Below are 13,342 nucleotides of genomic sequence, written 5' to 3' on the forward strand. Positions count from 1 at the left end.
TCGCATGTGAGACTTCACGCGAACCCCAGTTATACACATACCCCGCTCGCACAGGGCCAATCGTGTGTGAAACTTCCAGCGAACCCCAGCAGTACACGTACCCTACTCGCACAGGGCCAATCGCGTGTGAAACTTCCTGCGAACCCCAGTAATACACGTACCCCACTCGCACAGGGCCAATCGCGTGTGAAACTTCCTGCAAACCCCAGTAATGCACGTACCCTACTCGCACAGGGCCAATCGCGTGTGAAACTTCCAGCGAACCCCAGCAGTACACGTACCACACTCGCACAGGGCCAATCGCGTGTGAAACGTCCTGCGAACCCCAGTAATACACGTACCCCACTCGCACAGGGCCAATCGCGTGTGAAACTTCCTGCAAACCCCAGTAATACACATACCCCACTCGCACAGGGCCAATCATGTGTGAAACTTCCCGCACACCCCAGTAATACACGTACCCCACTCGCACAGGGCCAATCGCGTATGAAACTTCCTGCGAACCCCAGTAATACACGTACTCCAATCGCACAGGGCCAATCGTGTGTGAAACTTCCCGTGAACCCCAGTAATACACATACCCCACTCACACAGGGCCAATCGCGTGTGAAACTTCCCGCGAACCCCAGCAATACACGTACCCCACTCGCACTGGGCCAATCGCGTGTGAAACTTCCCGCGAACCCCAGTAATACATGTACCCCACTCGCACAGGGCCAATCGCGTATGAAACTTCCTGCGAACCCCAGTAATACACGTACTCCAATCGCACAGGACCAATCGTGTGTGAAACTTCCCGCGAACCCCAGTAATACACATACCCCACTCACACAGGGCCAATCGCGTGTGAAACTTCCCGCGAACCCCAGCAATACACGTACCCCACTCGCACTGGGCCAATCGCGTGTGAAACTTCCCGCGAACCCCAGTAATACATGTACCCCACTCGCACAGGGCCAATCGCGTGTGAACCTTCCCGCGAACCCCAGTAATACACGTTCCCCGCTTGCTGTGTGCTGTGTGGTGGCCATGTATACTGGTACAGGGTTAGCCAGCCCTTTGCGCTGGATTGGGGATTTTGATGGCTTTTCCCTGTGCGAGGGGCGTTCTTGGGGGCGTAACTGTCGCTGCTGCAGGGTCGCTGCGCCACTGTGCGCCACGGCTGGTTTTGGTAGCTAAAATCCATGAATACGCTGTGCCACTTGTGTGCTAAATTCTATGAATTACCCCCTTAGTCTCAAGAGGGGTGAGGGTGACTGAAAGACCTCACTGAGCACACAAAGCAAGGACACTTACAAATTACTCCAGACAGGTGTTATATTAAAAATATAGACACATTTATTACAAGGCCTTTGTAACATCGACCATAGCAAAGAATCACAATAATACTAAAGTAAACCAACACATCACAATCAATACAATATATATACAAGACCGAGGGGTGTAAGGGGTTATGAGCACGTAATATGTAGACCACCTAGATGGGGAGAAAAACAGGCAGTGCAAGTAATCATTAGACCCAGTTCGACATCAGAAATACACCTAACTAGGAGGAAGTCTGAGCCCTACGAAGAGAGGAGCCTTATGCTCAAAAGGACCTGCACGCGCTGGTCCCAATGGATAAAGTAGGGTCTCTTTAAGGGTCTCAGGCAGTTCAGGAAGGTGAATGAAGCGATGCAGAACAAGTCCCCACTACTCAAGCAAGGCCTCCACTTGTGTGCAGAGGCAGGGTGAGAGTGCAGGATAGAGTCGCTATTTCCCAACAGCGGTAGAAAAGAAAAAGGCTCCTGCGCGAGGGGCCACCGGTTGGGGTATGGACTACTCACCGGTCCCCGATGCAGGCAGACCCAGACTTCTCCATTTCAGTTCACGTTGCTGGCAGGTTCAGCTGCGATGATCAGGACGTCTCGACAGTGTGTAGATTCTGTGTAGCAGGATGCAGGGTTGAGGGCAGGAACCGCGTTTACTATGGTCCGGGCGCACTCGTCTCACTTCAGACCTGGGAATGCCAAGTGTACGAAATTCAGTGTGAGGGTGCCGTGGACGCAGAGCAAGCAGTAGAGCAAGTTTTGAGGGCTTCTGCGAAACGGCGGCGGTGACAGAGCAAAGCATCCTGCGTAAGCTGGTCAGCCCAATGGTTGGCCCAGGGACACTTCCGAAGAGGCTTACTTACACGGTTTGATGAAGGTTTCAGGAATAGTTGATCCCACTATTCCAATGGGTTGAAGCGCCTTCGCAGACCTTCTAGGATGATCAGATGCAGAGGGGTCTTGCAGGACGACAGCAGTTCAGGGTGCCAAACCTTCAGCGGGTCACCAGCGGTTCCTCGACTCAGCTTCTTGTTGCAGGATACTTGGCTCCTTATCCCTTGTTCGGTGTGAACTCAGGAGATCGACATGGTAGTGGTGTTTTCAGCCTCCTCTTATCCAAAGTTCCCTTCGCGCCAAAACGGAGAGGACCCAATGGGAGATCTGCTCACAAACACTCACACCATACGTGGACCTATCACAGACCATGGTGGTCCCAGGCATTCTGGACACTCCAGACTCTCTGGCACCCAGGATGTGTATTGGGAACAGACATCCCAACCCACATCCTGGAGGCACACACAAGGCATGCAGAAGCCCGCGAAAGCGTTGGGTTTCGCGGGAACGTGCATGACCAAATAAGGACTAATCTGGGTCGGCTCGACCTGGGGAAGTGGAAGGGGCAAGATGGCCAAAGGACAGGACAAAGAACCTCGTGACATGGCCATTTTGGAGCCAGGCCACTTATTTGTGCCAAACGTGGTAAGCGCGGATAACATGGCGAAAAAGGGTTCAAAACTCAAGAGAAACGATAGCTGCCACCAGTTCTGTCCGTGACACACTTGCACAGTTCATAATAAGTGCAGCGAGAGTTTCTAGGGCCTTTGGAATGGCTAGAGACCCAAGAGCATGGTAAAGTAAGTTACAGTGCACTCTTGTTTCATGTTGCACAAAAGCTGCAAAATGAGGAAAGGACTAAGGGAAATTAAGTCTCCCAGTACTGACTGTCTTAAGGGCATGTCAGTTTCCCCATAAGAATTGAGCGAAAGCCCAGAGGAGTGCGGCAGAATGCTGCGCTTCTCTGGCAAAGTCTAGATCAGGGTGTAAAACAGCAGCAAAAGGTTTGGGGGTTGCCACATGGAGGGAAAATTACATACAATTATGAAATCTTTCCTAACAGCTAGTAGGCATCGTGATAGGCTGCAGCGGATTGTAACCACCCAATAGTGTATGGGGAGCAGTGGTGCCAACATTACCACACAAGCTCACAGAATCTGTTCATTGCCACTAGGCGGTGTGAACATGCCCCTGCAGCCTAGGCTCCTCTCTCGCTCACTCACTGTGGAGGCCCATGTGTGGGGGCCATCCAGGTACATCTAAAACATTACTGACATCAAGATGAATGCCTCACCCAATTTACACAGAATCTGAGCAGGCTTTGCAGCACTCGGTTCCTTTGTGGCAGGCTAAATTCTGAAAGATGTAGTATTTTTTGATACTTTTCTTGCCATTCTGGAACTCTGGCCAATGGGGCAACAACCCAGCCAGCCTGGGGGGCATTTGCTCCTTTGCCCCCTTGCCAGTCCACCCCTGTGAGGGAACCCCCCAAAATATATTTTTCCTGGATGAACTTAATGGTGCAGGGAGACTTTGTGTAGAGCAAGGCCTCCCGAATAAAGACCATAGGCGTGGAGATGTCATGTACTGAGACACATGTTGTAATGTGGAAAGCTCTTGTCTTGAGATGTGAAGATGAATACACAGCCTGCTATTTTGGCTTCTTATTTAAGCTATTGCATTGGAGTACAGCTGGAAGAGAGCTGACATGTGAGGGCGGACACACTGCTTGTGGGAGTTGTTTGGCTATTAACCCACCCATTTACTGCCCATGGCCATGAAAATCTCTATGGTCATTTCCACCCACTTCCGGATCCTCCCCGCCAAAACCTATCCTCCTGGGATCTTATGAGTTAGCTTTAGCAAGCAGTGACACCAAGCTTTGTGCTGGAAGTGTTGCCAGTATTAATTTAAAGCAGTATTCTGAGAGCTAAGGGCTTACCTTTATCTATAAATGTGCTAATTGTGTAATACAAATGCCGTAACCAGGTGTGCCTTCAACAACTTGATCTATAAGCAGTATGCATATCCTTCACTGGGATCCTGTTAAAACAAGCATTGACAAATCTAACAGTTGTACATGTGTATAGGAATTAGATAGGAATTTGCCAGGCACTGCCATTACATGTCAGGTACTCACACCATTTAGCAGCTGCTAAATGGTGTGAGTACCACTAATGGCCAGTTAGTACCATTATGGGAGTGCCTGGAAAATGCATGCTCCATACGGACACAAAACTGTTGTCATTGGCAATGCTTGTTTGTTGTATTTCCTTGTTTCTAGGGAATAGAAGTGACTAGAAGACCGCTTTTCTGCATGTCTGCATTTAAGTACTACACACATTCCTCATTCCACTTGGGAGTTAGAAGTCCCATAGTGAAGATAAAAAGTGGGACTGGACTTCCATCCATGAAGAGAATGTTGGGCATTGGCATGCTTGTTACATAGTTGCCAACATGACCCGTTCCAATCTGTAGGTGCCTATCCAGTCCTAGTTTTTTCTTTGCATTCTGGGACTTGTAGTCTGCGTTTTAAAATAAATGGGAGATGTGGAACTACAAGTCCCAGAATGCAAAGAAAAAACCAGGACTGAATAAGTACCTACAGATTGGTTTGGGTCGTGTTGATAAGTAGGGTGTTATTTTTTATTTTTTTACGAGTAGGGTGTTATTGATCCCCAGATTGCCCTGATGTGATGCAGCACCATGAATTGCAATCAGAAATTAGCACAACTTGGGGTACAAGAAATGAGATCATCCCAAGTGGGCGAGCTGTCACAGGGCCTCCAAAACAACCTTGTGACTCCATGTCACTGGAGGCAGGTACCAGGCTTTGGTTTTACCAACAATGAACCCGTGCAGCTAAACTATAACTCACAAACTGCACTAGCGTGTTAAATGGAACATGACTGGAATCTGTTTCTCCTGATGACTTCATTTGGTAAACATCTGTTAAGGAGGCACCATGTGAACTCCAATCAGAGTTAATATTTGCCCCAGACCTGCTACCACTAGGAGTGTGTGTAGCTAACTTGAGGGAATGGTAATGCAGAATCCAACACGTTCCAAAACAAATTGAGATTGGTGTTTCTAGCCTTCACACTCCGCCAGGTATTGCAATGAGGATGAGAGTATGTTCTCTCAAATAATGTGTTGAAGATGGTCCGTTTAACGTGCAACAAGTGTTTTAATTGTGTAGCCGACACGTGTTTCGACCCTCTGGGGTCATTTTCAAGGTTAAACATTGACAATCAGAAGCAATCAACATTAGGTGACTCACCCCATAGTGAGCCTTTACCCGATAAGGGTTGGATTTAGTTACATACACTAATCCAATGTGATCATGGTAGACAATCGGAGCACAGTGCCTGCATTTGAAGTGAGCAGTCATCATTGGGATGATAGTTCAATTGAAACGGTACATTTGGTTATAAACATGGTCATTACAATTGCATACAGATGCAAGTAACAAGGAATGAAGAGAGGGAGAGCAGGGAAGAGGCAGAGAGGAAGAAGGAGAGTTAGGTATTGTACTGGGTAAATGTCACCCCCCTGAGTGAGGGCATGCGTATAGTATTTAGTTATGCATGGAGGGATGAGCTTACCAAGGTAGGTTGATTAGGCTAGACATGTGGTCCTGGGCTTGGCAGTGGATATGCCCCAATTTGTTGATATGTGGTTATTCCACAGATGCTGTAGTTATTGTAGTAGGCTGTTAGCGGGGTTGGGAGGAGGTAAGTACGGTGGGACGCCCAGGCTTCTCCTGGGGGAAAGGGTGCTGTGCCTGCATGGCAAGGTACGGGTGATGTGGTCTCGGTCAACAGAGTGTGGCCCTGCAGGCCAGTGGCAGGTGCACGGCTATAATAGGCGACTGATACTGCACCCAGTCCAACCGCCCCCCACCGTGATCAAGCCAGACAGGCCCATCAAGTAAGGAGCACAGGCACAGCCCTCCAAGTCCGTACCTTCACTTTCGCATGTATTGACTCTCATTTTAGCATCCCTTATCACGCACAGGGTGCAGAGTCCTTTTTCGTTTCACTCTTGTTAGCCACGGATACACGGTACAATTTCCAGTTGTACCGTCTACCACGCTGATTGCTGCATTTGCAGTGGCATATACCGGCAGGGGCACATTAGTCCACACCACGGACCATACCAGTATAAAAAGTAACTTCCAGTAGTGCTACGTGCAATGTGTCACATGATTGCGTGACGGATACTTTGAGCTGTCGCACGTTATAATAAAGGGGGCCCACCTGCAGTGCACCCAACGTTCCCTCTAATTATTTGTCTCTTAGTACGGAAATGGGTGGCTTTCATGTGCGCATTATTTTCCATGTGCGCAACTGACTAATGAGGTAAGCCACTTTGTTAGCATGTGTAGGTTAGTGAGCTATTCTCACCTAAGATTTAGGGACTTTCCCTTTCCCAACCACTGCAATTCTTTACAAATCAGTGTAAAAGATGCATCTTACAGCACTTAAGCGATTAAGCTTGTCAACATTCCAAGATTTTAAGATCTGCCACAGTACCTTGCAAAAGTAGTCACGTGCAGAGAAAAATATGTATATGCACCAAAAACAGCATTGTATGCTCAGGTGATAGTTGTGGCTATTCCTTTGTTGACACTACTCAGAGACCATGCAGAAAGGTTTTTATGCCATTGAAGAAAACACTCATGTGTGTAACAAAAAACAAATATTGTTTATCGTAACTGATGACCTTGACAATAAAATCCAGACAGGATATAATATTTTTGCAGGTGGAATAATGGCAACTAAAAGGAATGGGTCGGAAAACATGTCAAAAGGAGTCACTTTAACGAAAGATTTCAAGGGCCAGGAGAACATGCCTCTTGTAATGTGTGCAAGGATAATTGCATCAAAATAACTGAACCACAGAATATGGTGATCATAATTGCTGTGCCTCTGCTTACCATACACATTACATTGCCCTGTGAACAGAGCTGTGATAACAGTTACTCAAAACCAGTCCACCACTTAAAGGTATACACACAACCCATTTTTGCTCCATAAAACAGGACTAAAATGGGAGGTGAACAGGCGCCATCAACAAATACACATAAGGGAGAGAGGGCCTCATTACGACTCAGGCGGTAAGGGTTTTACGGCAGCGTAAACAGCGCCGACCCTTACCGCCTGATTCCGAGGTCCCTTAGCGCCATGGAGGTTTTAACACCTGCTTTTAGCAGGTGTTAAAATCCATGGCGCTAAGGGACCTTGATGTTAATTACGCCACCGTAATTTACGGTGGCGTAATTAACGCCTTCCCCACTCCCATTATGCCCTATGGGGCAAAAATGGGAATGGGGAAGGGAAAATGGGGATTGGGGACTTACCGCCCCGCCAACCTCGGAATGGGGCGGTAAGTCCGCCAACCACCATGGCGTAAACGTAGTTTACGCCATGGTGGTAAAGGTACCACCCAGGCGGTAACTTACCGCCTGGGTCGTAATGAGGCCCAGAGACTGGGAGGACATATCTAATAAAAAGCACAATTGCAAATATAAAAGCAGATAAAAGTATAAAATACAGAGTTAAAAACAGGGGATAAAATATCAGGCAGATGGATCAAGTCGAAGCAGTCAGACTATGTAAAGTAAAATGTTTTCATTTTTTTCTGTAAATCTTCAAAGGAAGTCCTCATTCAAAGAGTGTTAGGAAGGCCCTTCCACAACACGGGGCAAGGTAGTGGAATGTGCGTGTACCGGCTCGATCCAACTTCACATGTGGTACCGCAACTAGGTTGCTATCGCTTAATCTGAGAGTGCGTGTATTTTGTTTGATGCACAGCCTTTGTTTAAGGTGTACAGGATGCTTGCCAAACATGCATTTGTTTGTGATAGCTAGCAGCCTACATGTATGGCATTTCCTCACAGTGAGCCAATGCAAGGATCGCCTGGCTGCCGTCACATGATCCTTGTGCTTTAGGCCAGCTACAAGCCTGACCACATGCTTCTGTGTCACTTGGAGACTAGAAAGGTTGTGAAAGGTTATGCCAACAAGAAGACTTCCACAATAATCAATTCTCCCCTCTATTATGGCCCTTGCCAGGGTGGCACTATTCTCTAAAGAAACAAGTGGATGAATTGTGCCAAGTAGTCTCAAATAATACAAACAAGAAGAGACTACAACATTAACATGATCCTTCATTGATAGAGAGGAAACAAAGTAGACCCCAAGGGTCTTGACTTTATCTAAAGTCTTAATTTCACAGCCAGCTATAATAAACGTTTTATAAGATTCTGGCAATTTTTTAAAATCTAAGATGAGATCCAACCACCAACAACTCAGTCTTTGATTCATTGAGAGCAAGACCATTAAAGGCCATCTATCTCTGGATAATGTCAAAGACAGCGTTAATCCTGATAACGTCATCCTCATATCTGCCAGATAGTCTAAGTAGTAGTTGTGTGTCATCGGCATAGTTGGTGAATTGGACACCTTCATTGTCCAATAAATTAAATAATGGCTTTAAAAAGATATTGCACAAAGTGGGGTAGAGGCAAGAAACCTGGCGCACACCACATTGAAGGGGAGCAGGATCAGCGGACACACCATCATTAAAGATGCTTGCTTCTCTCTCTGATAAGGAAGATAAAATCCAAGAGGCAGTAGACTCATAGATATAAGCCTCAGAGCAAATACTTTTCAACAGTACACTAAAATCAACCAGATCAAATGCGGCTGTCAAGTATAAAAAAGGCAGTAAAGTCACATATCCCAGATCCATCCTTGACAACGGATTAGCTTTCAGGTCCAGGAGAGGCGACTCTGTGCTATGCGTGGCCCGAAAGCCAGAAAGAGCTGAAAGAGTTAAGATTTTCTAAATATTCTTGAACTTGTAAGTAGGCCACTCAATCCAGAATATTTAACAGGAACGGGACATTGGGTCTAGAATTAGTGGCAATATTGAGATCTAAAGGAGGTTTCTTCCGTAAAGGAGTGATCCAGGCCTTTTTACTAGAGACTGGGACCTGAGCTGCTAAACAGGAGGAGTTAACAAAGGCTGCAATAGGTGGCGCAAGGCAAGAAGCTCACGTCTTGATAACACTGGAGGGACAATGAGCCCCTGGGCAACTCATGGGTTTAAGACTTTGAAGAGTAGTAATGATTTCACCAACTATCACCCCTTTAAACTCAAAACAAGGGACAGAGATCAAGGGGGGAGACCATGTGTTGATAGCAGAAAGCATAGCTGCCTTTTGCTGTGCAGCAAACCTCAAGTTGGCAACTTTCTGAAGCATACCCATTGTATCTTGGTACGCCAATCTGTATCCTTGGCTATAGCCTCAACTGGAGAGATATCAGGCTTTTCCATTTCTTTCATGCTCTTGAAAAGCTCTTTAGAGTTGGAGGATGTATTACAAATGCGACCATCAAGGTGGTTCTTTTTTACTGCCAGGATAGCTTTCTTGTAACCGGTGGTAACTGCACTATATCTGTCTTTGTCAGATGCAAGATGAGATTTCTGCCAGCGCCTATACTGTTTGTTCATCTTAGTATGTAGAGCTTTCAATTCTTGTGTAAAACAGGCCTGCCGCCTCAAGAGAACCCTCATTACTTCATACACCTTAGCTAGAGCAATAGCCTGAAGAGCTGCAGAGAGACAAGTCGGTATAGCATACAGCAAGTACACCAGGAGCAGATTTAATGGTTCAATAAATGGGGCCAGTGAGATTGGAGTCAATTTACCAATTCACATAGATCACGTTTAGTTGTTACAGCTTTGTCTGAATATACTTGAGGTGGGAGCTTGGGCATCTGGAGATCAAAAAATATAAAAGAGTAGCTGCAATCTTAAGTTGTCCCTCCAATATATTGTTTCTATCCACAAAGCTCCACTGCTATTTTAGAATCAGTGACCAGCTGAGCAATGGCTTTTGAAAGAACTCTAATAATAGTACTGCTAGATCTCAAGAGGAATTTTAAGGGAAAAGTACATCTTTTAATAAGCATGAACTATACCTATTAGCAAAGCGAATTACACCGTGAAAAATCATTGGATTCCAAGTAAGGAGTAAAATCTTACCAGAGCACTTCTTGCAGCCGTGATATAGGACGTGAAATGACAGAGCACATAATACAGCCTATAGTTTTGCCCTCCGTTCCTCACTACACCATAGAGCAAATTCAACATTCGTATGGAGCCTGGTGGAAGAAAACCACATTTTTTGCCTTTTAAGTTAATAGCAGTAAGGCTCAGAGGTACAACAGACAGAGGAGCTCATTCTACTGAGAGGCGTAACGTTAGTGGAAGGCGTAAAGGCCTTGTGTAAGGCTTCTATTCTTTCTATTAATGTTACTTCCCATTTTTGTCCAGAGATGGCGGGCGGAACATAACTTGCGTTTCCGCCGCTCACCTTCCTTTCCGCAATACAAATGCTCCAGCCTTTGCATCGGCATGCATTTTCAGACCAGCGCAAATGCGGGGGATCCACTTTGGAGCCTGCTGGCTTTATGCACCAGCATATAAAGCAGGCAGACTCCATAGGGATCCATTGTAAGCATTAGCTGCCATGCACGCATGGCAGGCAGCGTTTACTGATTTTGCACGGCAGAGTGCAAAAGTGCAGGACAAAGGGTAGCATACAAGCTTGTAGGCCACCTTTTAACCTCCACCTTCGTGTTCAGCCGTGCAAATGGTGAAAAGTTGGCGGCAGGGACTTGTGCACGCCAAAGTACATGCGTACAGGTATCCTGCCACTGAATTACGTGGAGACTCGACACCTCTTCTACAATTCCCTGTTATCAGTTAAACAAGATGTATGGGGAGGAAAGAGGCAATAAACACAGAACACATGATTATTCAAAAGCCCTCAGCAGTTGACCATAGACTAACATTTCCTATCTTTATCAAACACATTTGCTTCACTGTACTGCTTAAACCTCTGACTTGCTTTTTGAAAGTTGCTGATTTGTTCTTTACCCCCAAGGAGGTTTCTCCTGTGCCCTTCCCTCGTACCTCTTCACAGATCCAGTGCTAGCCTTCAAAACTAGTTGACAGGGCTCTGGAAAAGGTGAAGGAGTGTAGCAGTAAAACACTCACCAGGATATTTGCATACTCAAAATACTTTGCAAGCCAAACATATTTAAAGCCTCAGCATGATATTATGGGCAATTTAAGAAAATGCCATGAATCTGCATGTACACTATTATTTTGCAGTGCATAGAAGATTGTTTGCAACATACCTCATCCTGATATTTTGGGAAGGATTATATAAGGGCTCAGTGAAACAGTTTTGCATAGCAGAGAGTTATGTAAGGAAGACATAGTATCATTGACATAGTATCATTAGGGAAGACAGACAAGAGATGCACAGTTCAAGCGTTTTTATTCAACTACATGAAGGTTGGAAGAAAGCCTATTTAGCCCTGTATCTAAGGATGGGAGCAAGCTCGACCATCAAATAATAAATAACGCAGTCCTAGTAGTGTATGTCAAATCAAAATGACCTACACTAACAAAACATATTGCCTGCCCTTACAGTATACCAAATATGTGCGGGAAATTGGTGTATGCAAAGCAAAACAGTGTTCAAAAGTAATGTATCAGGATGACTGACCAGTGAGGCTCCTTTCCCCACATTTTCAACATGGAACAAGTTGGTACACTCGAGCTTTGAACACCCTCTGGCTTGTTTGGTACAAGGATGTAGTTCGCGACATAAGCCAGGGCCTCCTGCGATAAAGTCTCATTTCCCTTCAAAAGTCTCTCATTTGTAGAATGCCTAGGATACACAAAAACAACCTTTTTGTTCTCTTCAGGAGTTCATAAGTTTGCAGGTTCACAGTTTATAATGGTCCTCCCTCAGCCGGGCTCGGATTGTTTCAAACGCAAGTGCACAATAAGTCTCCCTCAGTCGGGCTCGGACCACTCAAGAACAAGTTCACAATAGGTCTCTCTCAGTCGGGCTCTGACCTCTGAAGAACAAGTTCACAATAGGTCTCCCTCAGTCGGGCTTGGGCCTCTCAAGGTATCAAAAGTTCACATTCGTGATTTACAGTTCACAACAATGGGCTCTCTTTCTCTTACATCTTATCTTGCGTGTAACCTTCACATTTTGATAGCTGTTGCAAGCACCCCAACACACAGACCGGATTTTCATTGTGCTCTCTTGATGCAACGGTCATGTCAGGAGGCTCCTTGCCTTTGTGTCTTTTGATGTAGAAATTAAGGCTATCAGTCTTGTTGCATCCACGCCTCCCGAACTCTGCCATTCACCCAGGTGGGTGGCTTGCAACTTGGCGTGTGTAGCCCTCACGGCTTCTGAGAGACAGCGGTTTCTCACAAAAGGGATCTCTGCCCTGTAGATTCTTGGCCCTAGCCCTCTGGCCTGTTGCTCTCCTCTGCTCCTCTGCCTGGCTTGCCACAGCTCTGGAAGAGTCACTCCTTCTCATGCCCCGCCTTGTTCCTTTTTATCCATAAAATAATGTCTCTATACTTCAAGGTCGATAATGCATCAATTTCTATTTCGCTCCCATTTCACCAGCTCCCCAAAACGGCATTCTGCAGGTTCTGGGAGGTGTGGGGTTTCAAATGGGGCTTTTCAGTGGTCAGGGTCATCCCATCTGCCCCTCAAAGGCCTGCTATTCAATGTTACATCCAGGAGATGAGCCTTGGTTTGGGCCCTGCCAGATAGCTCCAGCTGCCCCTGGCCTGGATGCCTGGAAGCACAGCTCTCTTTCCACACTACAGCCTCTCCTACACTCACAGCCCAGTGACCTGGCAGCCTGTCCTCCTTCTCAAGGTTCCTTCCCAGGGATCCTTCAGCTTCTCCTTGGCTCCTCTAGACAGCACGATACTCGCAGCCTCCCCAGTTCGCTCAGAGTGTGCCTGTGTGCTCTGCCTTTTATACTAACTGGGAGGTTTAACAGATTTCAGGTGGGAATGATTGTAAAGGGAGGCCTGATCTTGCCTGGCCTCATTAACTGGATAAAATGGAGACTGCCCATAGGAACTCATGGTACATTGGTTTCTATGGGTAATCTTCGTGGCCCTGGTTTGCCTCTTCCGCGTCCCAGTGATTTTAAGAAAAAGCAGTGTGGAGGGATTATGGGAGTTGTAGTTTTTCTGAGGGATCATGGAAAAACCATATGGGTTTTTTTCAGGGTGAAAGGGGTAAATATAGTGTTGTGAACAAATGGGTTTTTGCAATAATATCCCATAATGAC

Source organism: Ambystoma mexicanum, chromosome 13 (genome assembly GCF_040938575.1).
Source record: "Ambystoma mexicanum isolate Mex_15411 chromosome 13, UKY_AmexF1_1, whole genome shotgun sequence".
In the NCBI taxonomy this organism is placed as follows: Eukaryota; Metazoa; Chordata; class Amphibia; order Caudata; family Ambystomatidae; genus Ambystoma; species Ambystoma mexicanum.